Below are 26572 nucleotides of genomic sequence, written 5' to 3' on the forward strand. Positions count from 1 at the left end.
GGATGTTGATGTGAAGACAAGTCTCCTGACTTGACCACAGACCTTGGAAATTTCTTCCCTGTGTGACTGCTCCCCACTCTCGGAGGCTTGCGTCCGTGGTCACCAGGACCCAGTCCTGAATGCCGAAACTGCGGCCCTTGAGAAGGTGAGCACTCTGCAGCCACCACAGGAGAGACACCCTGGCCCTGGGGGACAGGGTGATCAGCCGATGCATCTGTAGATGTGATCCGGACCACTTGTCCAACAGATCCCATTGGAAGGTCCTCGCATGGAACCTGCCGAAGGGAATGGCCTCGTATGATGCCACCATCTTTCCCAGGACTCGCGTGCAGTGATGCACCGACACCTGTTTTGGTTTTAATAGGTCTCTGACCAGTGTCATGAGCTCCTGAGCCTTCTCCATCGGGAGATAAACCCTCTTCTGGTCTGTGTCCAGAATCATGCCCAGGAAGGGCAGACGAGTCGTAGGAATCAACTGCGACTTCGGAATATTTAGAATCCAGCCGTGCTGTTGTAACACTTCCCAAGAGCGTGCTACGCTGATCAGCAACTGCTCTCTGGACCTCGCCTTTATGAGGAGATCGTCCAAGTATGGGATAATTGTGACCCCTTGCTTTCGCAGAAGCACCATCATTTCCGCCATTACCTTGGTAAATATTCTCGGTGCCGTAGAGAGACCAAACGGCAACGTCTGGAATTGGTAATGACAATCCTGTACCACAAATCTGAGGTACGCCTGATGAGGTGGATAAATGGGGACATGGAGGTAAGCATCCTTTATGTCCAGAGACACCATAAAGTCCCCCCCTTCCAGGCTTGCGATGACCGCTCTCAGCGATTCCATCTTGAACTTGAACCTTTTCAGGTATATGTTCAGGGATTTTAAATTCAATATGGGTCTGACCGAACCATCCGGTTTCGGTACCACAAACATGGTCGAATAGTAACCCCTTCCCTGTTGAAGGAGGGGAACCTTTACCACCACCTGCTGAAGATACAATTTGTGAATTGCAGCTAACACTATTTCTCTCTCTAAGGGGGAAGCTGGCATGGCCGATTTGAGGTAACGGTGAGGGGGCATCTCTTCGAATTCCAGCTTGTATCCCTGAGAAACAATCTCTATAGCCCAGGGATCCACCTGGGAGTGAACCCACTTGTGGCTGAAATTTCGGAGACGCGCCCCCACCGGGCCTAGCTCCGCCTGTGGAGCCCCAGCGTCATGCGGTGGATTTAGTGGAAGCCGGGGAGGACTTCTGTTCCTGGGAACTAGCTGTATTGTGCAGCTTCTTTCCTCTACCCCTGCCTCTGGCAAGAAAGGACGCATCTCGGACTTTCTTGCCTTTTTGTGATCGAAAGGACTGCATTTGGTAATACGGTGCTTTCTTAGGTTGTGAGGGAACATATGGCAAAAATGTTTACTTTCCAGCCATAGCTGTGGAGACCAGGTCCGAGAGACCATCTCCAAACAATTCCTCACCCTTGTAAGGTAAAACCTCCATGTGCCTTTTTGAGTCGGCATCGCCTGTCCATTGCCGAGTCCACAGGACCCTTCTGGCAGAAATCGACATTGCATTTATTCTAGAGCCCAGTAGGCTAATGTCTCTTTGAGCATCTCTCATATATAGGACAGCGTCTTTATATGCCCCAGGGTCAGTATTATAGTATCCTTGTCCAAGGTATCAAGTTCCTCAGATAAGGTATCTGTCCAAGCTGCTACAGCACTACACATCCAGGCCGACGCAATCGCCGGCCTTAGTAGGGTACCTGAATGTGTATAAATGGACTTCAGGATACCCTCCTGCTTTCTATCCGCAGCATCTTTTAGGGTGGCCGTATCCTGTTACGGTAGGGCTACCCTCCTGGATAAGCGTGTTAAAGCTTTGTCTACCCTCGGGGAGGATTCCCAGCGTAACCTGTCCGTTGGCGGGAAAGGATACGCCATGAGCATCCGTTTGGAAATCTGCAGTTTTCTATCTGGAGATTCCCAAGACTTTTCACATAACTCATTTAACTCATGTGAAGGGGGAAAGGTCGCCTCTTGCCTTTTTTCCCCATACATATAAACCCTCTTGTCAGGGACTGGGGTTTCCTCTGTGATGTGCAACACATCTTTCATTGCTATAATCATGTAACGGATTGCTTTAGCCATTTTAGGCTGTAATTTTGCATCATCGCCATCGACACTGGAGTCAGAATCCGTGTCGACATCTGTGTCAACAATTTGGGATAGTGGGCGCTTCTGAGACCCTGACGGCCTCTGCGACATAGGATCAGGCATGGGCTGAGACTAGAGATGAGCGCCTGAAATTTTTCGGGTTTTGTGTTTTGGTTTTGGGTTCGGTTCCGCGGCCGTGTTTTGGGTTCGAACGCGTTTTGGCAAAACCTCACCGAATTTTTTTTGTCGGATTCGGGTGTGTTTTGGATTCGGGTGTTTTTTTCAAAAAACCCTAAAAAACAGCTTAAATCATAGAATTTGGGGGTAATTTTGATCCCAAAGTATTATTAACCTCAAAAAACATAATTTACACTCATTTTCAGCCTATTCTGAACACATCACACCTCACAATATTATTTTTAGTCCTAAAATTTGCACCGAGGTCGCTGTGTGAGTAAGATAAGCGACCCTAGTGGCCGACACAAACACCGGGCCCATCTAGGAGTGGCACTGCAGTGTCACGCAGGATGTCCCTTCCAAAAAACCCTCCCCAAACAGCACATGACGCAAAGAAAAAAAGAGGCGCAATGAGGTAGCTGACTGTGTGAGAAAGATAAGCGACCCTAGTGGCCGACACAAACACCGGGCCCATCTAGGAGTGGCACTGCAGTGTCACGCAGGATGTCCCTTCCAAAAAACCCTCCCCAAACAGCACATGACGCAAAGAAAAAAAGAGGCGCAATGAGGTAGCTGTGTGAGAAAGATAAGCGACCCTAGTGGCCGACACAAACACCGGGCCCATCTAGGAGTGGCACTGCAGTGTCACGCAGGATGTCCCTTCCAAAAAACCCTCCCCAAACAGCACATGACGCAAAGAAAAAAAGAGGCGCAATGAGGTAGCTGTGTGAGTAAGATTAGCGACCCTAGTGGCCGACACAAACACCGGGCCCATCTAGGAGTGGCACTGCAGTGTCACGCAGGATGGCCCTTCCAAAAAACCCTCCCCAAACAGCACATGACGCAAAGAAAAAAAGAGGCGCAATGAGGTAGCTGACTGTGTGAGTAAGATTAGCGACCCTAGTGGCCGACACAAACACCGGGCACATCTAGGAGTGGCACTGCAGTGTCACGCAGGATGTCCCTTCCAAAAAACCCTCCCCAAACAGCACATGACGCAAAGAAAAAAAGAGGCGCAATGAGGTAGCTGACTGTGTGAGAAAGATAAGCGACCCTAGTGGCCGACACAAACACCGGGCCCATCTAGGAGTGGCACTGCAGTGTCACGCAGGATGTCCCTTCCAAAAAACCCTCCCCAATCAGCACATGATGCAAAGAAAAAGAAAAGAAAAAAGAGGTGCAAGATGGAATTATCCTTGGGCCCTCCCACCCACCCTTATGTTGTATAAACAAAACAGGACATGCACACTTTAACCAACCCATCATTTCAGTGACAGGGTCTGCCACACGACTGTGACTGATATGACGGGTTGGTTTGGACCCCCCCCAAAAAAGAAGCAATTAATCTCTCCTTGCACAAACTGGCTCTACAGAGGCAAGATGTCCACCTCATCTTCACCCTCCGATATATCACCGTGTACATCCCCCTCCTCACAGATTATCAATTCGTCCCCACTGGAATCCACCATCTCAGCTCCCTGTGTACTTTGTGGAGGCAATTGCTGCTGGTCAATGTCTCCGCGGAGGAATTGATTATAATTCATTTTAATGAACATCATCTTCTCCACATTTTCTGGATGTAACCTCGTACGCCGATTGCTGACAAGGTGAGCGGCGGCACTAAACACTCTTTCGGAGTACACACTTGTGGGAGGGCAACTTAGGTAGAATAAAGCCAGTTTGTGCAAGGGCCTCCAAATTGCCTCTTTTTCCTGCCAGTATAAGTACGGACTGTGTGACATGCCTACTTGGATGCGGTCACTCATATAATCCTCCACCATTCTATCAATGTTGAGAGAATCATATGCAGTGACAGTAGACGACATGTCCGTAATCGTTGTCAGGTCCTTCAGTCCGGACCAGATGTCAGCATCAGCAGTCGCTCCAGACTGCCCTGCATCACCGCCAGCGGGTGGGCTCGGAATTCTGAGCCTTTTCCTCGCACCCCCAGTTGCGGGAGAATGTGAAGGAGGAGATGTTGACAGGTCGCGTTCCGCTTGACTTGACAATTTTGTCACCAGCAGGTCTTTCAACCCCAGCAGACCTGTGTCTGCCGGAAAGAGAGATCCAAGGTAGGCTTTAAATCTAGGATCGAGCACGGTGGCCAAAATGTAGTGCTCTGATTTCAACAGATTGACCACCCGTGAATCCTTGTTAAGCGAATTAAGGGCTGCATCCACAAGTCCCACATGCCTAGCGGAATCGCTCCGTGTTAGCTCCTTCTTCAATGCCTCCAGCTTCTTCTGCAAAAGCCTGATGAGGGGAATGACCTGACTCAGGCTGGCAGTGTCTGAACTGACTTCACGTGTGGCAAGTTCAAAGGGCATCAGAACCTTGCACAACGTTGAAATCATTCTCCACTGCACTTGAGACAGGTGCATTCCATCTCCTATATCGTGCTCAATTGTATAGGCTTGAATGGCCTTTTGCTGCTCCTCCAACCTCTGAAGCATATAGAGGGTTGAATTCCACCTCGTTACCACTTCTTGCTTCAGATGATGGCAGGGCAGGTTCAGTAGTTTTTGGTGGTGCTCCAGTCTTCTGTACGTGGTGCCTGTACGCCGAAAGTGTCCCGCAATTTTTCTGGCCACCGACAGCATCTCTTGCACGCCCCTGTCGTTTTTTAAAAAATTCTGCACCACCAAATTCAAGGTATGTGCAAAACATGGGACGTGCTGGAATTTGCCCATATTTAATGCACACACAATATTGCTGGCGTTGTCCGATGCCACAAATCCACAGGAGAGTCCAATTGGGGTAAGCCATTCCGCGATGATCTTCCTCAGTTGCCGTAAGAGGTTTTCAGCTGTGTGCGTATTCTGGAAAGCGGTGATACAAAGCGTAGCCTGCCTAGGAAAGAGTTGGCGTTTGCGAGATGCTGCTACTGGTGCCGCCGCTGCTGTTCTTGCGGCGGGAGTCCATACATCTACCCAGTGGGCTGTCACAGTCATATAGTCCTGACCCTGCCCTGCTCCACTTGTCCACATGTCCGTGGTTAAGTGGACATTGGGTACAACTGCATTTTTTAGGACACTGGTGAGTCTTTTTCTGACGTCCGTGTACATTCTCGGTATCGCCTGCCTAGAGAAGTGGAACCTAGATGGTATTTGGTAACGGGGGCACACTGCCTCAATAAATTGTCTAGTTCCCTGTGAACTAACGGCGGATACCGGACGCACGTCTAACACCAACATAGTTGTCAAGGACTCAGTTATCCGCTTTGCAGTAGGATGACTGCTGTGATATTTCATCTTCCTCGCAAAGGACTGTTGAACAGTCAATTGCTTACTGGAAGTAGTACAAGTGGGCTTACGACTTCCCCTCTGGGATGACCATCGACTCCCAGCGGCAACAACAGCAGCGCCAGCAGCAGTAGGCGTTACACGCAAGGATGCATCGGAGGAATCCCAGGCAGGAGAGGACTCGTCAGACTTGCCAGTGACATGGCCTGCAGGACTATTGGCATTCCTGGGGAAGGAGGAAATTGACACTGAGGGAGTTGGTGGGGTGGTTTGCGTGAGCTTGGTTACAAGAGGAAGGGATTTACTGGTCAGTGGACTGCTTCCGCTGTCACCCAAAGTTTTTGAACTTGTCACTGACTTATTATGAATGCGCTGCAGGTGACGTATAAGGGAGGATGTTCCGAGGTGGTTAACGTCCTTACCCCTACTTATTACAGCTTGACAAAGGGAACACACGGCTTGACACCTGTTGTCCGCATTTCTGGTGAAATACCTCCACACCGAAGAGCTGATTTTTTTGGTATTTTCACCTGGCATGTCAACGGCCATATTCCTCCCACGGACAACAGGTGTCTCCCCGGGTGCCTGACTTAAACAAACCACCTCACCATCAGAATCCTCCTGGTCAATTTCCTCCCCAGCGCCAGCAACACCCATATCCTCCTCATCCTGGTGTACTTCAACACTGACATCTTCAATCTGACTATCAGGAACTGGACTGCGGGTGCTCCTTCCAGCACTTGCAGGGGGCATGCAAATAGTGGAAGGCGCATGCTCTTCACGTCCAGTGTTGGGAAGGTCAGGCATCGCAAACGACACAATTGGACTCTCCTTGTGGATTTGGGATTTCAAAGAACGCACAGTTCTTTGCGGTGCTTTTGCCAGCTTGAGTCTTTTCAGTTTTCTAGCGAGAGGCTGAGTGCTTCCATCCTCATGTGAAGCTGAACCACTAGCCATGAACATAGGCCAGGGCCTCAGCCGTTCCTTGCCACTCCGTGTGGTAAATGGCATATTGGCAAGTTTACGCTTCTCCTCCGACAATTTTATTTTAGATTTTGGAGTCCTTTTTTTTCTGATATTTGGTGTTTTGGATTTGACATGCTCTGTACTATGACATTGGGCATCGGCCTTGGCAGACGACGTTGCTGGCATTTCATCGTCTCGGCCATGACTAGTGGCAGCAGCTTCAGCACGAGGTGGAAGTGGATCTTGATCTTTCCCTAATTTTGGAACCTCAACTTTTTTGTTCTCCATATTTTATAGGCAGAACTAAAAGGCACCTCAGGTAAACAATGGAGATGGATGGATTGGATACTAGTATACAATTATGGACGGACTGCCACGGTTAGGTGGTATAAAAAAACCACGGTTAGGTGGTATATATTATAATAATAATACAATTATGGATGGACGGACTGCCTGCCGACTGCCGACACAGAGGTAGCCACAGCCGTGAACTACCGCACTGTACACTGGTTGATAAAGAGATAGTAGTATACTCGTAACAACTAGTATGACACTATGACGACTGTATAAAGAAAGAAAAAAAAATACCACAGTTAGGTGGTATATATTATAATAATAATACAATTATGGATGGACGGACTGCCTGCCGACTGCCGACACAGAGGTAGCCACAGCCGTGAACTACCGCACTGTACACTGGTTGATAAAGAGATAGTAGTATACTCGTAACAACTAGTATGACACTATGACGACGGTATAAAGAATGAAAAAAAAAACACGGTTAGGTGGTATATATTATAATAATAATACAATTATGGATGGACGGACTGCCTGCCGACTGCCGACACAGAGGTAGCCACAGCCGTGAACTACCGCACTGTACACTGGTTGATAAAGAGATAGTAGTATACTCGTAACAACTAGTATGACACTATGACGGTATAAAGAATGAAAAAAAAACCACGGTTAGGTGGTATATATTATAATAATAATACAATTATGGATGGACGGACTGCCTGCCGACTGCCGACACAGAGGTAGCCACAGCCGTGAACTACCGCACTGTACACTGGTTGATAAAGAGATAGTAGTATACTCGTAACAACTAGTATGACACTATGACGACGGTATAAAGAAAGAAAAAAAAATACCACAGTTAGGTGGTATATATTATAATAATAATACAATTATGGATGGACGGACTGCCTGCCGACTGCCGACACAGAGGTAGCCACAGCCGTGAACTACCGCACTGTACACTGGTTGATAAAGAGATAGTAGTATACTCGTAACAACTAGTATGACACTATGACGACGGTATAAAGAAAGAAAAAAAAATACCACAGTTAGGTGGTATATATTATAATAATAATACAATTATGGATGGACGGACTGCCTGCCGACTGCCGACACAGAGGTAGCCACAGCCGTGAACTACCGCACTGTACACTGGTTGATAAAGAGATAGTAGTATACTCGTAACAACTAGTATGACACTATGACGACGGTATAAAGAAAGAAAAAAAAATACCACAGTTAGGTGGTATATATTATAATAATAATACAATTATGGATGGACGGACTGCCTGCCGACTGCCGACACAGAGGTAGCCACAGCCGTGAACTACCGCACTGTACACTGGTTGATAAAGAGATAGTAGTATACTCGTAACAACTAGTATGACACTATGACGACGGTATAAAGAATGAAAAAAAAACCACGGTTAGGTGGTATATATTATAATAATAATACAATTATGGATGGACGGACTGCCTGCCGACTGCCGACACAGAGGTAGCCACAGCCGTGAACTACCGCACTGTACACTGGTTGATAAAGAGATAGTAGTATACTCGTAACAACTAGTATGACACTATGACGACGGTATAAAGAAAGAAAAAAAAATACCACGGTTAGGTGGTATATATTGTAATACAATTATGGATGGACGGACTGCCTGCCGAGTTCCGACTGCCGACACAGAGGTAGCCACAGCCGTGAACTACCGCACTGTACTGTGTCTGCTGCTAATATAGACTGGTTGATAAAGAGATAGTATACAATACATACAACAATATACTACTATACTGGTGGTCAGGCACTGGTCACCACTAGTCACACTGGCAGTGGCACTCCTGCAGCAAAAGTGTGCACTGTTTAATTTTAAATTAATATAATATTATGTACTCCGTCTCCTGGGGGCTCCTGCTATAACAACCTGCAGTGCTCCCCAGTCTCCCCCACAATTATTATAAGCTTTGCCTTTTATACATTGATGTGCAGCACACTGGGCTGAGCTGAGTGCACACAGACTGAGTCACACTGTGTGACTGGCTGCTGCTGTGTATCGTTTTTTTTCAGGCAGAGAACGGATATAGCAGAGAACGGATATATTATATTAAAATAAATAAAAGTTAACTAACAACAACTGCACTGGTCACTGTGGTAAACTCTGTCTGACTCTGCACAATCTCTCTCTCTCTTCTAATCTAATTTCTAATGGAGAGGACGCCAGCCACGTCCTCTCCCTATCAATCTCAATGCACGTGTGAAAATGGCGGCGACGCGCGGCTCCTTATATAGAATCCGAGTCTCGCGAGAATCCGACAGCGTCATGATGACGTTCGGGCGCGCTCGGGTTAACCGAGCAAGGCGGGAGGATCCGAGTCTGCTCGGACCCGTAAAAAAAACATGAAGTTCGTGCGGGTTCGGTTTCAGAGAAACCGAACCCGCTCATCTCTAGCTGAGACCCCGGCTGTTCCAAGGCTTCAGCTTTATCCAACCTTTTATGCAAGGAAGTAACATTATCATTTAAAACCTTCCACATATCCATCCAATTGGGTGTCGGCGCCGTCGGCGGCGACCCCACATTAATTTCCCCCCGCTCTGTTTCCACATAGCCTTCCTCGTCAAACATGCCGACACAAGCGTACCGACACACCACACACACAGGGGATGCTCTATTTGAAGACAGTTCCCCCACAAGGCCTTTTGGAGAGACAGAGAGAGAGTATGCCAGCACACACCCCAGCGCTATATGTCCCAGGAATCACACAGTAACTTAGTGTTAACCCAGTAGCTGCTGTATATACTGTTTTTGCGCCTAATTTATGTGCCCCCCCCCCTCTCTTTTTACCCTCTTCTACCGTGACTCTGCAGGGGAGAGCCTGGGGAGCTTCCTCTCAGCGGAGCTGTGGAGAGAAAATGGCGCTGGTGAGTGCTGAGGAAGAAGCCCCGCCCCCTCAGCGGCGGGCTTCTGTCCCGCGTTTCTGTGTAAAAATATGGCGGGGGCCCTTGCATATATACAGTGCCCAACTGTATATATGCTACTTTTGCCAAGAGGTCTCTAATTGCTGCCCAGGGCGCCCCCCCCCCTGCGCCCTGCACCCTACAGTGACCGGAGTATGTGGGTTTAGTGTGGGAGCAATGGCGCACAGCTGCAGTGCTGTGCGCTACCTCATATGAAGACTGGAGTCTTCTGCCACCGATTTGAAAGTCTTCTTGCTTCTGAAGCCGGCTTCTGTCTTCTGGCTCTGCGAGGGGGACGGCGGCGCGGCTCCGGGATCGGACGACCAAGGGTGCGATCCTGTGTATGATCCCTCTGGAGCTAATGGTGTCCAGTAGCCTAAGAAGCAGGACCTATCTTCAGTGAGTAGGGCTGCTTCTCTCCCCTCAGTTCCACGTAGCAGAGAGCCTGTTGCCAGCAGATATCTCTGAAAATAAAAAAAACTAACAAAATACTTTCTTTCTAGCAAGCTCAGGAGAGCTCACTAAGTAGCACCCAGCTCGTCCGGGCACAGATTCAAACTGAGGTCTGGAGGAGGGACATAGAGCATAGTTTCCTACCCTCCCGCATTCTGCGGAAGACTCCCGGTTCGGTAAGGAGTCTCCCGTTGCCACGGAAACATACTTAAATCTCCCGGATTCTTTAATGCCCAGTTGAGAATACGGACTGAGCCTGCATAATTGGATGTGATGGGAGCGGGGCCAGAATAGCAACCACGGAAGGAGGGTGTCCCAGGAAGACGTCATGTGGCTGAATCCCCAGGTAGTGGCAGTGATCTCTGGCTCAGCTGAGTGCCGGAGTCAGGGTGGGTAGGGTCACGGTGCATGCATCTCCTGCTGCTGGTCACTGGTGTGAAAGGTGATGGGAACCGAGGCAGCCACTGTAGTTGCAGTATGCACAGCCACAGAGATGGATCCACCCACAGCAGTGTCTGCAGTGCAGGTACAGGTTGCAGCCACATGAAGATGACACTATGGTAGTGGGCTTTCAATTCCCCCACTGTCTGTCTGTCTCTCCCCCAGCTATTCCCCTGCCTTACAGAGAGGGAGAGAGACAGCAGCATTTAGATCAGACGTCAGCACGGAGGCAGTGCAACAATGTATAATAACACAGCAGCACTGACACGCCCCCTCCCAGTCCAGACACGCCCCTCAGCTTTGTTTCTCTGACTAAACTAAGCATGTAGTGAGGAGAGAAACTGATAATTCCAGTGCAAGACCAAGGTAATGTCTTCCCAGATAAACCCTCTCCATGTCCCTCCCTACCCTCAGTAACAGGTCCCTACCTCTACATAATAATATCCACATACCTGGTCCATAGTCCACATCTTGAGTGAGAACCTCAGTTTAATGTACAGTCTCCCGCTCCCCCTGGAAAGATTATAAAGAAAAAAATCCCTGACTCTCCACTCCCCCGTCAGGAATCCGGACTGCACATGGGTAAGTCTGGATTTAATGGGTCAGGGTGTGGATGAGAGGACATCATGCAGACGTCAAGTGCTCTGTGCGCCACTGCTGCTGCTGGTGTAGTACCCACATGTGGAGGAGGGGGATTGTAGCACACACAAGATCCTCCTCCACCTTGAATCAGATAGCATTCTATAGGAACGTTATGTAAGGAGTAAACAGGTGCCTGGGAGCCCTAAAAAAGCATTTCCTGGGCCCATCACCCGAACTTATCACTCTCCAAGGCTTGATAAATCTTGTGACTTTAGATTTCACCTACCGCTATGGGACACACCCCTGAGTGGCAAAAGATATGCCAATAGGTGTAGCTAGACACGCCCATTGGGTGGAGCCAGACACGCCCCTCAATGCGCGGAACATTCTACTGCTGCCTATATTCTCCCTGAAACCGGTTTTCAAAAGTAGGCAAGTATGACATAGAGAGAGGAGCCAGAGCACACCAGAATCTAAATTCTTTCTTAAAGTGCCCTGTCTCCTGCGGAGCCCGTCTATTCCCATGGTCCTTACGGAGTCCCCAGCATCCACTAGGACGTTAGAGAAAAATACAGAAGAAAAGCATTGGCAGCTTTATTATGACAGTTGAATCTCATATTAGTTTGGGATTTGAGTATTTTCTTAATGTTCCTTGCAAAAACAGATATACGTGCGTTGAAACATTACCCTGAATAAGTTTTCCAACAGTTTTTTTCCATGATATAGGAGTTAGTGGTTTTTATTTTACTGGTGGCCTTTAATTGGTTACAAAAAATAATACAGAAGAAAATTGTTGGCAGCTTTATTATGACAGACGTAACTCATATTAGTTTGGGAGTTGGATAACATTAATATTTCTTCAGGTACAAAAGTCTGTAGAGGGATCAAGGTGAAGCTGTACAGATTGATAAAGGTAAAGAAAACATACTAATGATCCAACAAGAGACACAGCAAGCACATTAGACATGCTGCAAGTGCTGACGGGGGCAGAGAATGTGTGAGGAGAATGTGTAACGTTAGTGATGTCTGTACGAACTCTAATGATGATTTCTGCAGATTCTGAAATCCACTTTTATCATATTATTTACCTTAATGATTCTCTTTATTCTATACTGTACTGTCATTTACAAACTTACTGAAGGCACTTTCGCAGTTAGAGTATAAACCATTTCTTGCTCTCGTATATCTATACAGCAGGGGTGGCCAACCAGAGGCAAAGAGATGAAAAATATCTGTAGTCAAGCCAAAGAATCAGTATCATGCGTCCACCGAAGGGGCGTGCGCCCAAAAATGGGGTGTGGCCTAACTAGCACAAGGCCACGCCGCATTTTTGGACGCCCGCCTTCAGTATGACGTTCGTAGTAGCATGACCATGTGTCACACCCCCATTTTTTGTTACACTGGGGGCGAGAAACACTGAAACATTTTACACATTACAAGACAGGAAAAGGTTACCAATGGTGTCTGGGGCGCTAGATTCACTGGTCGTGCCTAGCAGGATTGTAAGCTGAACACGCGATTCTTAAAGAAAATAAAAGGTGGAGGTATTGGGCGGTGACTGGAACGACTTACCTGCTTGTTTGATGACGATTCCTGGGGACGCCTGGCCATCTTCTGTTAAACTTGCCTTTGAAACATCTTTTGTATGGTGAGAGTCCATTACCAGCCCTTTTTTATGGTTTTATTTGTGTTTTAAATAAACGGTGTTACACTATTTGGAGCCCTCTTTTTTCCCCCATATATTTTCGTGGAACTTATTGCGGAGAAACCTGATCCTTAGGATGATGAGGATTTTAGGCCATTGAAGGTGTCCATTATTCCACATTCAAGAGACCCCCTTTGTGCCTTAAAACTTCCACTGGATGGTAAGAGTCTCCATAACATCCATTCCATTTGATATATTTGTGTTGCGTTATCACACTATATGGAGCTTCTTTTTCCACATATACATCCATTTTGAGATACCGGGGAGGTTCCGGACTATCTGGGTGAAGTGTGAACAACAAATGGGGGATCGGTTATCACAGTGATTGACTTCATATCAAAAGCACTATTTATTCATCTTTTGGTACGGGTCCAATTTGATTGTGTCAATAACAATAGAAATCTGTTATACAGTATTGTGCTATGTATACTTTTTATTTTCTTTAAGAATCGCGTGTTCAGCTTACAATCCTGCTAGGCACGACCAGTGAATCTAGCGCCCCAGACACCATTGGTAACCTTTTCCTGTCTTGTATGTGCAAAAGTGTGGGTGACACTCTTTTACCTTGGGGACAAGGGCAGCTATAGGCGCACGCTATTAATCACCAGCTTCTTTTTCATTTTACACATTACGGCAGGCAGAGTCCCCATTTTACACATTACGGCAGGCAGAATCCACATTTACACATTACGGCAGGCAAGAGTCCCCATTTTACACATTACGGCAGGCAAGAGTCTTCATTTTACACACAGCGGCAGGCAAGAGTACCCATTTTACACATTACGGCAGGAAAGAGTCCCTTTTTTACACATTATAGCAGGCAGAGTCCACTTCTACAAAGAGAGAGAAAGAGTGTGTTATACTTACGATTACAGCAGCTTCCACCGGCCAGCTGTCCTCTTCCATCCCGCTTCGCTTCCCGCCCTACGCTGCGTTATCTCTCCCAGTCAGAAGCGGAGAAGGGGGAGCAGGGAGGCTGCCCTGCTCACGGATGGCTGCAGCGGCCATCCTCTGTAGGTGCAGAGACGGAGATAATATCTCCATCAGGGGGGTACTGCTGCCACGCGACCAGTGTCAGGGAGCGGGTGGCAGGAGCCGCAGCTCAATAAGGAAAGAGCCACATGCGGCTCGAGAGCTGCAGGTTGGCCACTGCTGCTATACAGCATACTTGCCTACTCTCCCAGGTCAGTGGGAGGCTCACAAAAATCGGGTGTCCCCCAGAATGGTAGGCAAGTCTCCCGACATCTCTGAACAACTCTGAACCAGCCGCCCACTTTGCGAGAAAAGTTGGTGGTCCAGGCTGCCGATAAAGCGATTCTTGCTGAATCGCGTCATCCTAGCCATGCCCCTGGCTGTATGATGCTATTAATCGTGGCATTATATAGCAGGGACATGGCTACTATGACGTGTCCCGGCCACCACGCCCCCGTACCGCCTCCTGTGACTCATCACCCCCGCATGGCCCTTCCCTGGCTGAACTGTCCTGGCTGCACACAGTAATCCTGCAATGTGCAACTTTGTATGGAAGTGCATACAGTAGGTGAGCATGGTTAAGATGTCACTATCTGCTGGATGAGATATTTTAAATTTAATTCAAGTAAATGTGCTGCCAAATGTAGGTCCATGCCGGGTCTACAGCCAAATGCAAAAACAAGATTTAGTTAACTGGAATAAGATAGACTAATGTAAGTCAATTGGGGGAGACTGCTCATTTAGGGCCACATTCACAGCTATACAATGCTGAAATTCGCTAAAATGGTCAATGTTTTTTAACTGTGCGTGCACCTAAGTTTCTATAAAGTTGCACAGGTCAAGTGTCCCATGGTGTGCACAGAGGCGCAGTGTGATTGATACTCTCCTTATCTACGGTGCCTTGGAAATGTGCTGGGTGGTGACTGGGTGGTGGTGGCTATTCAGGCACACAAAGGTGGTCTGTGTTATGGGCACAATATAGGAGTGTCACTGAACTGGGTGCAAACTCACATTGGAGGTCATACTCTGACAAAGATTATTGCCTTTTACAATTGGGCTGGTAAATAACAGACAAACAGAAAGATAAGAGGGTCCTGCTCTCAAGTTTATGATCTTTAGGGAATAGACATTTAATATACAGTGATAAGTGCTACATGTTGCATATTGCAGCCAGCTTGCAGAAGTTGTTGGTGGGCTGTATGATCCAGGCACACATTTAGTTTACTTCAACTTCTTTCAACCTCCATCTCTCCCACTCTTGCTACCTGCCCTCAGCTCCCTTGCATCTTCCATTTGCCCCCCCCCCCCCCATCCTTTAGAATGTAAGCTCCTATGAGCAGGGCCCTCCTCCCTCCTGTCTCATCATCTCTATTCTTGCTCAGTGGCTACACTCATCACTTCCTCCTTCGGTTCTCTGACCTGAGACTGGCACCCCTTCTTTGTCTTAATTTTGCACTGCTTTTAGTGGCTGTTACCCTTTTAGTTGAACTTGCACCCCAGCCTATGGGGACAGGTTTCAGCTTACAATGAATATTTTTCCTTCCATCACTTTACTTAAGTAGCTTTGTTGAGAGTTGTAGTATTATTTGTTAATTGTATACTGTATTGTACTGTGTTACAATTTACTGTCTTGTACATCAATGCACACACACTATAAATAAAGTTCAGTAATAAGAATAACCAGGCAGAACAGGTTTACTGGATGTGCACCCATGTAGCAGTATAGCGGTCGTGGTGCAGTGGAACTAATAGGGTCACTTGTCTCGGGAAAGCCATCTTGCTGGAGACTCTAGTGTCCTTCTAGCATGGAGGATGGTCGCATGGCCACATCCAGTCATTGTGGTCCCCTGTGCTGTAGGCGACCTCTCCTGCTCTACGGGTCCAGGATCATAGGACATACTCCAGCATAATGAAAATTGATGGTGTGACTCACGGGTATATAATTTCCTGGGAGGTCACTCACTGTAGCAAGGCCACACCTCTTTTTGGTGGCATGCCTTTGGTGGGTGCAAAAGTCCAGATCTCTATTTGTAGAATATTGGGAGCCTTACAGGGAGCTCGGAAAGTCCCTCTGCAGTGATTGTGTGCTAAGCAAGTTTCCCCGCAATGAATGTCTGCTGAGTAATATAACAACAATTTGTTACATACTTATCTACATTAAGTGTTGAAAGTGTTGTCCCTATCTGGACTCACACGGTTGCAGTGGAGATCTACAGCCAGAGACATCGCTCACAGCAGAGGGACTTTCCGAACTCCCTGTATAATTTGTAGCGCACAGCAAGTAAATTATCTTTCACAGTGGCGCTTGCGGAGACCACATCCATTTTAACTAATGGATCTCACTTTATTGGCGTGTATATGGAGATGTTCCCTTCTGGCTGTGCACCTTGGTGCTGGATAATAATACCCCTTTTGGCACCTTAAGGCTACTGTCTTTGCTGAGCATTTAACCTGCTTATATGGGGCTGGATGACTACACCCTGTATGACATTTTGGGATATTTTAGTTGCCAGGGCTCGATTGGGCACAAGGGTACATGGCTAAACACCCGGTCCCACCCCCTTTTAGGGATCTACATATGTTAACTTATACTGCACAGGATTCTAGTGTCTTATACTGCACAGGATTCTAGTGTATTTCTACAGTGCATTATTGTTATTAATCTGGCACAGTGTATGCACTAACAGTATTTACTATAAATATTTATCAAGGGGCCCAGACCATGCACTTTATAATGATTAGCCAAACCTCTGTGGCAGATGGCCACACCCCTCTGAAGACCGGCCATGCCCCTAAACATGGGCTCCTACCACTGCATTCCCCCGGTGGGCCCTTCATGCCGCAGTCCGACACTGAGGTGGCAAAGCCTGTTATATTATCTAACTATATATCGATATGCCTACCCAGTTGTCCCTCACCACCATTTTCTCTTAATGTTATCAATAAATTGATTACCAATTTTAATGCCATATACAGTTGCTGTGTCCTTTTTTATCAGAGTTTAGTTAGGTTGTTATTAAGCTTAATAAAAAAAAAAATAGGATTTTAATACCTACTGGTAAATCCTTTTCTCTTAGGCCGTACAGGATGCTGGGGACTCCGTAAGGACCATGGGGTAAAGACGGGATCCGCAGGAGACATGGGCACACTATAAGACTTTGAATGGGTGTGAACCGGCTCCTCCCTCTATGCCCCTTCCCCAGACCTCAGCTAGAAAACTGTGCCCAGGGAGACTGACATTTTGAGGAAATAATTTATTGTTTAAACACGGTGAGTGTCGTACCAGCTCACACCACGAACATACCGCAGAACGCGGCATTCAATAGAATACCAGGCAACGGTATGAACAATACACAGCCACATGCTGAGAGAAAATGTAACACGACCTGATTGTCAATACAACCAATAATAAGACACCGCATGCCATGGGCATGAACAATGTCAGCAACAGCCTGACAGAAAAGAACCACCACAAGAGTGTAACCATAACCAATAACTGCAGACACAGTACGCACTGGGATGGGCGCCCAGCATCCTCAACGGACTAAGAGAAAAGGATTTACCAGTAGGTATTAAAATCCTATTTTCTCATACGTCCTAGAGGATGCTGGGGACTCCGTAAGGACCATGGGGTTTATACCAAAGCTCCAGAATGGGCGGGAGAGTGCGGACGACTCTGCAGCACCGATTGAGCAAACAAAAGGTCCCCATCAGCCAGGGTATCCAGAGCATAGCAAAAGTGTTTGAACCCGACCAAGTAGCCGCTCAGCAAAGTTGAACCGCCGAGACTCCTCGGGCATCCGCCCAAGAAGAGCCCATCTTCCTAGTATAATGGGTCTCCACCGACTTCGGCAACGGCAATCCAGCCGTAGAACATGCACACCGAATCGTATCACAGATCAGCGTGTAACAGACTGCATAGACGCAGGCGCCCCAATCATGCTGGGAGCATACCGGACAAACACATCCTCTGTTTGCCCAATCTGAGCCAATTAGCGACCTAAATATTCAAAGCCCCGACTACATCGAGAGACTTTGAGTCAGTTAATGTCTACGTAACCACTGGCATCAAAATAGACTGATTTCTGCGAAACCCAGAAACCACTTTTAGCAGAACTAGTATCCGAGTTCTCAATTCCTCTCTATCCACATGGAAGATCAAACAGGGCTCTTGTGAGACAAAGCCGCTACCTCCGACACCCGCCTTGCGGACGCCAAAGCCAATAGCATGACCACTTTCCAAGAGAGAAATTTTAACACAACCTTTCACAAAGGTTCCAATCAGTGCGACACAAGAAAACGCAACACCACGTCAAGGTCCCATGGTGCCAACGGGGCACAAATGGAGGTAGGATGTGCAGTACTCCTTTCACGAAGGTCCGAACTTCCGGAAAGGTTGCCAATTCTTTCTTGAAAGAAAATTTATAAGTCCAAAAGCGCACTTAATGGAACCTAACTTTAGGCATGCACCCACACCTGCTTGCAAAGAATGGAGAAGAACGATCCAACTTAAAGTCTTCCGTAGTAGCCTTCTTGGATTCACACCAAGACACATATTGTCTCCAAACACAGTGGTAAGGCTTTGGCGTTACTTCTATACTAGCCTGAAGAAGTCTGGAAATGATTTCACTGGGAATACCCTTTCCGGCTAGGATATGGCGTTCAACCGCCACGCCGTCAAACGCAGCCGCAGTAAGTCTTGAAACACGCCCGGATCTTGCTGTAACAGTTCCTCACGCAGCGGAGGAGGCCATGGATCTTTTATGAGTAAATCTTGAAGAACTGGATACCAAGCTCTCCTTGGTTAGACCGGAACAATGAGGATCGCCTGAACCTTTGATCTTCTTACGTTTAACACCTACCGAAGAGTGAAAACAGAGGAGACACATAGACCGACTGAAAACACCCAAGGCGTCCCGAGGACGTCCACTGCTATAGCTTGAGAGTCCCCTGACCCAGAAGAATATCCCTGCGATCTCTCGTTGAGGTGAGACGCCAACATGCCCTCTTGAGGCACTCTTCAAAGACTTGTCACTTCAGTGAAACTTCTCGACGACGACTGTATTTCTCCCGGATGGAGAACGCGTCTGCAGAGGAATCTATTTCTCCGTCGTTCACATCCGGAACGAAGACTGCTAATATAGCGTTTACCAGTCTTTTCACCCAGCGGAAAACCTTTTAAGGCTTCTGCCATTGCCACTTTGCTCCTTGTTCTGCCCTAGCGGCTTACTTGCACCACTGCTGTCAAGTCGTCCGACAGAATTAACACGGGCAGATCACGAAGCATATGTTCATTGAAAATAGCTCTTAATTCAAGAAAGCTTATTGCAGACAAGCTTCCCAGCTTGACCTTTTCTCTGGAAATACTTCCCTTGCAAGGACTGCTTCCCAGTCTCGGAAATCTGCATGCATGGACACCAGGATCTCATCCTGGATTCGAACCTTCGTCCCTCTAGGAGGTGAGAACTGAGCAGACACCACAGGAGCGATATCCTGGCCATTAGGATTATATTCCGGTGGATGTGCAGGTGAGACCCGGACCACATTTCCAATTGGCCCCGTGAAAACCACTCTGGCATTTGACCAGCTCACCGAAAAAAAGCCTCTTAGGCCGCACCCATCTTCTTCATCAACGGAACATATTGATGGATTGTCACTACAAATCTGATCCGACTCGGGATCCTCAGACCTCTTTCCACAGGAACACACAGAAATTAAACCGTTCCGTATCTACTCTGATACCCACCTCCGACATCAGCGTTGTTGGGAATAACAGCCTTCCCCTGTGTTGAAGAACAGTCAGAAAACAACGATTTGCACCACTTGTGTCTTGATCTTGCCTTAATCAGGAGAGTGTCCCAGTACAGAAAAACAATGGCTCATACTATTGAAAGAATACCATCCTACTGCCATCTCTCCGGTGAAATGGCAAAGACAATCCTGGATATCCACCCAGGTAAGCTGAATGCGGAGAACAACGCATTTAAACCCCTTTCTACCTTTACGTGTTGGAGCTCTCTGGTCTGAGAGAATCCATCCTGTAGTTCAACTACGTAAAGAGAAATCTTTGTTTTTTTTTGTTGTTTTTTTTTCCACATGGACAGCAGGACAACGCCCTGAACCTGACGCAACTCTGGTATGGTGTCGCGTACTACCTCCCCTTCCAGAGGGAAAATGGCAAGATCTATTTGAAAAATCAGTGAGGGGAAACATCTGTAAACGCCAGAATGTCCCCCTTTGGAATCTATACTTAACTCACAGGTCCTAGTCCATTCCCGGACTGACTGAAAAGTAGTAGACGAGTTCCCACCGGAGTGGGCTCCAGCCAGATAGACCCAGCGACATGCGGTGGATGTGGTATAAACAGAAAACGACATCCACTTCTGCAGCCTTGTTAGGTTCGCAGAAGTGGATGTCGTTTTTTGTTTCTTACCTTTTCACCTTCCACTATCTGCACCGAAAGGGAAAAAAGAATGGTATTAAAATGATTGTAGCCCACAAAAGAATGCTTCACCAACCATTGTGAAGGAGCCTAACTCACGAAGTTAGATTTACCAGTAGTATCCGCCGAGATTGATTGAACTGAGGCATATCTCTAGGAGTCAGCCTCAGCATTCCCCCGGCCACACCTCCTGCATTCGCACGGTAGCCTGCCGCAATGTTATAGAGAAGAATCAACATAAGAAACATCCCCTCTCTCTTTAGGGTAATACTATCGAATGTTTTTCCGAATATAAACACTCCCCCATGTGCATGTAATGCAAATAACTCCAAAGCATAGAAATAAAATATCACTTAGCTTCCTGTGTACGATCCTTTGTGACAGGGCCCCGTGTCGACCAGGAGTTGACTTTCACAGTATTCTATTCTAATAGAATAAACATTCGGACTCCTTGTGAGGATCTGAGACCTACTCATCACGGCCGACATAGAGCTTTATCAACAGAGCGACCAGCACATGAGAAGGAATACTTTTACTTCAGCATTCATTATAAATCATAATATGAATATACATAGTGTAATACACAAATACACACATATCCTATATATATATATATATATATACACACACACACACACACATATACATATATATATATATATATATATATATAACGTACATATAAGCGGATTGTCCGGAACGTCAGGTCCCTAGTGACATTAATGTGTTCTGAATGTGTATGACCATGTACTGAATGCCCCAGTTGTGGATCTAACAAGAAACCTTATGGTCGACAGAAAACCTAGTATTCTTCGACAGCAGGGAGTAGTAACCAGGCAAAATACAGTAACATTCTTGCGACTCCGAGGGGTCCGAGGGAAGTATACATATATAATTTTAATAACACTCCCCCACACATACTACCATGTCTGTGCTCGAGCTACAGGGCCATGGAACCGTACCATACATATACATATAAATATATATACAGGTATAAGGCAGTTACAGCATGTTAATTTACACCCAGTAATAACAGTTGGTGCCGACAGGGTCACCCACATACTACTGTGTCTCCCATACAGTGTTTACTTTTGACAAGCATACAACTACCGACTTGCTGACACTGCATCTACTGAATCAGTAATCAACAGGCGTCGGCGGTGCCGACAGTGATCCCCATAACTGTTTGTGACAGAGCACTCACGCATGTCGACATATGTCGACTAAAACGCTATAGTGGGTATATCTGACAGGGAACACACAGAGATATATGCACAACACACAGATTACATGCCCATTTATCTAAAATAGTGCTATATTGTCCTCTATATAGCACTAAAACACTGTGCCCCCCACGTTTGCACTGCTTTGGCGGGGACATGGAGAAAATAACGCTGAATCGTGTTGTGAGGGCTAAGCCCCACCCCTTCTCGGCGTGCTTCAGCCCGCTATTAATATAGCTTATTTATGCCGGCGGGAGTCCCTATACGGTGTCTAGTCTACACACAGTATACATGTGTTGCCACCCTCAAAAGAGGTATATATTGCTGCCCAGGGCGCCCCCCCCCCCCCCCACGCCCTGCACCCTTGCAAAGCCGTTGGCGTGTGGGAGCAAGGGCGCGCAGCACGACCGCTGCTTTATACTGGCGGGGGTATCGTACACGGTGCCCGGGCACCGAATATGTCTCTCATGCCAGCGGTAAGACCCTCAGTAACTTGCTGCCCAGGGCGCTCCCCCCCCCCCCAGCGCCCTGCACCCTGTGAGTGCCGTTGGTGTGTGGGAGCATGGAGCGCAGCGCGACCGCTGCGCTGTACCTCCGTTACTGAAGTCTTCTGCCGTCACTGAAGTCTTCTTGCCTTCCAATACTCACCCGGCTTCTTTCTTCTGGCTTCTGTGAGGGGGTTGACGGTGCGGCTCCGGGAACAAGCAGCTAGGCGCACCAAGTGATCGCACCCTCTGGAGCTAATGGTGTCCAGTAGCCTAAGAAGCAGAGCCTTTAACTCAGAAGAAGTAGGTCTGACTTCTCTCCCCTCAGTCCCACAAAGCAAAGAGCCTGTAGCCAGCAGGTCTCCCTGAAAATAAAAAACCTAACAAAAGTCTTTCCAGAGAAACTCAGTAGAGCTCCCCTAGTGTGTGTCCAGTCTCTCCTGGGTACAGAGTCTAACTGAGGTCTGGGGGAGGGGCATAGAGGGAGGAGCCAGTTCACACCCATTCAAAGTCTTATAGTGTGCCCATGTCTCCTGCGGATCCCGTCTATACCCCATGGTCCTTACGGAATCCCCAGCATCCTCTAGGACGTATGAGAAAAAGTATTTTTTAGTTTCAAGCCGGTTTCTGTCATAAGTACAGTAGTTTATTTCTTTTATGGCATTAGACAGCTCACATCATAGAGATTTGTCAGACAAACGTTATTCTACCCAAGCCACACAGAAAACCTTTGTCTAATATTCAGGGTGTGCTCAGTCTCAGAGGGAGTTGGATGTGACAGATTTTATATTGTGAGAAGACATTAATTTCACCGAGAACTAACGTTTTCTTATAGATCCAGTGTTCATGTCCCATTTATCTTAAATTACTCTAGTTAATGACAGCAAAACACAATAAAAGCAAAACAACTAAATTGCAGCTCATCATCCCTCTTTATTTGTTATGAAAAGTGGCTGGAGAGTGTAGCAGCAGGGGCCCAGCTGGGTGTGGGATACATAAGGGCAGACACCTGGGGCGAGAGTCTTCCATCCACTCACCTTTTCCATACATCTTCCTTTTAATACTCTCTGCAACTATTCATACAAGAGCTATAATCAATACATCCTCATCACCATTCATACTGGTATTGTGATTCAGTCATGTTTTATCTCAGTGGGAAGAAAACTGCTATGTATCCATTAATCCATAGGCTCCACTGTGTATGCTGTCCACAATGCATTACTGTACGGGCATGGACAGAAAAGTCAGAAAACGGTGCAGGTAGACTTATAAGTAATCACTGTGTGGATCGCCCTAAACAAAAAATACAATCATAATCAGCCCCAGATTCCAAAAGCACTATCTGTTTTTGTAGGATTAGGGGTCTATTTATCTGGGATGTATTTATGTGGTGGCGGCCAGGAGACCGCCGGTCACAATACCTACACCTCCATCGCACCCCCTAAACATCCCAACAGTCGGCATGCAGACTAACAGGGTTTATTCCCACTTGTGCGTGTCCACGACACCCATAGAGTGGGAATAGGACCTGTGGCGAGCATAGCAGCATGCCGAGCCCGCAACATGGCGAGTGCAGCGAGCACGCAAGGGGCTTCATTGCACTCAGCCCCCAACGGCATTCTGCGGCTGGGATCCCGGCGTCGGGGTGCTGGCCACCAGGATCCCACCCACCTGTGAAACAGCCTCAACACCTTTATCTAATAGTCCCAAAAAGACAGATTTTTATGATGAGAGAAAATATTTGGTGGGGGGGGGGGGGGGGGGGGGGGTTTATGGGGCTATTTAATACTGTGTGCAAAACACACTCCGCACACACCTAGTTATGAGGGTATTTATGATTATACTGAGGTGGCTGAGGCAGGGATAGGATATCTATACGTTTGAGAGGGAGGTGGCTGAGGCAGGAGCATATATGGGGCAGGGTTAGGGTATGTGTGTGTGAGAGGTAGGTAGCTGGGGTATAAATGTGTATGTGAGTGAGGTGGAGCTGCCATGAGGGTATTCATGTACTATACTAAGGTGGCTGAGGCAGGGCTAGGGTATCATATAATTTATAGAACAGATTGACATGTTATAATAACATACCTTTCAATATGACCCTCTCCACGAGGGACGAAATGCACTGCTTCTGGACTGTTCTCCTAATTTTTGATTGGCATCAACTGTGCTGAAACACCTTTCTTATTCAATAACCTTAAATATGATAGAATTAGCGAATTACTGCGCCCTCAGCGACAGCAGTCGGGGTCCACTCTGGGTGTCACTCCACACCCAAAATCAAGATAGTGGGAAAAAGGCTGAGTGTTACCCATCTGCGCACTGCCTGATGGTCTAATTAAATGTGGGGGAGTGAACAATGATAGTCTCAAATTGCAGAAAAGTCAATATACTCACAACACCAGTGTGTAGAAAGTCTTTTTCAGTCTCTCGCAATATTCTTCTGATCAAGTCCTATTTGGAGTCCAACATCCCTCAAACAACAAATAGTGGAACAACAATATTGCGTGATATGTCTCTACTCTTGTTTTGCTTCAATGTGTTCTTTAGAGAGTATGAAGATAATTTGTACCGTACATATGTCTTAGCGTGTGACTCTCTTCATATAAAGGCATCTTTATAGCACGGATCTTCCAACCAGGATAAACGATCACAAGCAGTACCTCTTGTTTCATAGAATTTGGTCGGTAGTTGTGTGTCAGAATCCTAGGACTTGGGCAGGCTGTGCTTTGGGAGCAGCAGGAGGTGGAGATGTAGAAAGTGCTTGGATTGTTCTTTATGAGCGGTTCCATGGGCAACTTCTCCACTGGCTCACTTCTCCACTTTTATCACTGCTTAGTACAAGTCCCCCTTTGTCCCTCCTGGAGAGGGTCATGTTGGGAGATACAGTATGTAATAACATCCACCCCTGCAGTCCAAACACAGGGGTAAATGTATGAAGTAGTCCTAAGAGTGGAGAAGTGAGCCAGTGGAGATGTTGCCCATGGCAACCAATCACCTGCTCTGTATAATGTTATAGCATGCAAATTATAAATGTTACTCAATGCTGATTGGTTGCCATTGCAAACTTCTTCACCAGCTCACTTCTCCACTCTTCTCACTGCTTCATACATTTACCCTATAGGACTTAATTCAGAGCTGATCGTAGATGTGCAAGAAAATACACATCTACTATTGAAATCTCTGACATGCGGGGGGACGTCCAAAACAGGGATAGTCTGTTCCGCATGCCAGGCACTATTCCACCTACCCCCCTCCCAGCACCCCTCATCTGAGCGTTATGTGTGAAAACAACTTTCATTTCTGTTCAGAGCTTAAGCTAAATCCTGTAAGTATGTTTCAAAGTCATGTCTCCTGCAAATGTTTCATAGCAATAGAGGACATATGGCATCTGTTAAAATAACTCTATAGTATTATGTATCCCACAGGCTTAGCAGCTGACAGCCAAGTATGAACTTCCAACCCGTTATGTTTCTCTTGGTCATCATTGTTCAACAGTTGTAGTTTTATAAACATTAAGATTTATAATTAGAGGTGAACTTGAGAACAGGAGTGAAAGGAGAGGACAATGATCTGTAATTTTTAGTGTAGGTCATATAATCATGGATTTAGAGGTATAATCCACGATTTTTGTATATTGCAGTTGATAAAACCCTTTTCCTACATACAGCAGTAACAAGACGTTGGGCTCTGGCAGGGTTGCTGAGACTCCTGGTGGGCATGGTTGCTGTGGGGGGATTGGCCACTTGAGGAAGTTTGGCCACACCCCTTAATCTCTTAAATTTAAATGTTGATTGCTACCAGATTGGGCGTGGTCATGACATAGTTATGCCTCCCTGCATCGCATGCCCATACAGTGGCCCAGGTAGTCATTAACCGGTTCCCACTCTCCTTCTATGGGGACCCTGGGCTCAGGATCTGCGAGTTAGGTAAGATACACATTTTCTATAGTTGTGAACAGAAAGCATAGCAATAGCAACGTGACAGTATGCAGATTTTGGTACACCTTACACTTATGATTCCTTTATCTTAGTGAAGGTGAAGTGTGTGCAATGAAGGTTGGGTGAGGTATGAGTGTTCTTGTAGGTCTGAACGCAGACACAGGACTGGTGCACCAAATGACAATAGCAATCCGCAGCATAAACCAGCAGATGCTGGTAGTAACTAAATCACCAGTGTAATTGTTGTTTTATATGAATTCACAGTCTACTAATGGATACTTTTCATATGGACTGCTGTAGGAAAGAAACTGCTTGTTGATAATATGGTGAAGGATGATTCATCTGACATTTCATCACTGCTCGACAGTCCATTGTCACTGCTCTCTCACCATTGATGTTACAAGCATGGATCTGCATGGTGTGATGAGTGGTTTATGGACTGCAATACGATGTTCTGTACTGTGGAGATCTCAATGACATTTGCCATATTTTGAAATTTGCAGCCAATTCAGAATGAATATCATGTTTGTGGAGTTTGAAC

General features: G+C 46.8%; 1 protein-coding gene across 1 annotated transcript in view; it reads left to right on the forward strand.

The window, feature by feature from the left end:
* The window catches only part of LOC134911248 (pinopsin-like), a 239497-nt gene that overhangs the window by 109974 nt on the left and 102951 nt on the right, over positions 1 to 26572 (forward strand). The gene's annotated exons all lie outside the window — the stretch shown is intronic.

This window comes from Pseudophryne corroboree, chromosome 4 (genome assembly GCF_028390025.1).
Source record: "Pseudophryne corroboree isolate aPseCor3 chromosome 4, aPseCor3.hap2, whole genome shotgun sequence".
NCBI lineage: Eukaryota > Metazoa > Chordata > Amphibia > Anura > Myobatrachidae > Pseudophryne > Pseudophryne corroboree.